The sequence below is a fragment of the Tuber melanosporum genome, assembly GCF_000151645.1.
Source record: "Tuber melanosporum whole genome shotgun sequence assembly, scaffold_59, strain Mel28".
Taxonomy (NCBI): domain Eukaryota; kingdom Fungi; phylum Ascomycota; class Pezizomycetes; order Pezizales; family Tuberaceae; genus Tuber; species Tuber melanosporum.
In genome coordinates this window covers 85,964-87,465 of record NW_003299105.1, presented here as the reverse complement: position 1 = coordinate 87,465, position 1,502 = coordinate 85,964, and positions in this window count along the sequence as shown.

Here is a 1,502-nt window from a genome sequence, read left to right as displayed (position 1 = left end):
CTATGTCCTCCGCACTGCATGACAATATTAAAAGATCTGTCAAAAATTGTGACATATGTCAATGGATGAAAACAGCTAAACACCTACCACACAGGCTAATGAAATCAAACAAGGTTTCCAAATAACTATGGGAGACAATTATTGGAGATTTTATCACAACCTACATCTATTAGGCAGATATGATAGCATCCTGGTAGGATGGATCGCCAGACCAAAATGAGTGGTTTTATTCTATTCAGAAAGAATATGGATACAGCAGACTTTATCTGGAGATTCTTCCATGAGGTTTTCCTACTACATGGCCTTCCAAGGAATATCATTAATTATTGAGGAATACTATTCACATCTGGAGTAAGGAAAAAAGTAACTGGAGAAATGGGTATACAGAATCAGCTGAGCACTTGATTTCACCAGCAGACCGATTGGCAAACAGAATGGGTAAATGCACTACTCGAACAATACCCACAGTGCTACACCAATTACCAGTAAGATGATTGCCATAAGGTAGTATTAATGGCCAAATTCACACACAATAGGAAACAAGAAATGATAGATATGACACTATTCTTCGCAAATTACAGACAATATCTGGAGAGTTAAGTGACAAATCATACGATTAGCAGCTTGATAGTGGATAAAACAAATATGAAGTAGATACTCGAAAGGTTACAATATGAAATAAATCTAGCACTAGAATGGCAGAAAGAATAATACAATAAATATTGGAGGCCAGATCCGAATATACAGCCTGGAGATATGGTGTAGTTGCTACCACGTAAAATCCATACGACATGACTATCAAAGAAATTAAACTATAAGAAAATTGGACCATTCTGGATACTTGAAAAGGTGGATGTTTGAGCTTATAAGTTCGATCTTCCTTCCTGGATGAGAATACACAACACGTTCCACATCTAACGCCACAAACAATACAATAACCACAGGTTTCCCATCCAAATAACTATTCCTCCTTCTCCAATCGAACTCAACCGAGACCCAGAATATAAACTTGACAAAATAATCAATTCCTAGCCATACTACAGTAACCTTTAAAATACCGAGTCAAGTGGACCGGTCATTTATCCAAGTACCATAAAACTTGGTACTACACTGCCAACTTCAAAAATGTATAAGATACCATCTCAACATTCTACTAGCGATACCCAGGCAAGCTTGGCCCAGGTAACAATTACGTTCAATAACAAATGCAAGGGAAATACTCTCACACCCTTGTAACTACAAGAAGGGTCAGGTGATAGCCCCTAACATATCATACTGACCAGTCCTGAATACATATTCATTGGGCTGATGGATGAAGAACTTATAGAATAAGAGGAGAAAGCAAAGAACAATATATTGAGTTGGATGGCGTGCTATGACAATGGATATCCCACATACTATCAGGACAAGAAAGGCTCAAGATGGTTCTCAAGATAATACCAAAAGCATGGTCTGTGCCCGACGTTATCCTTCCAAGCCGCCCCATCCGCGAACCTGGTCAG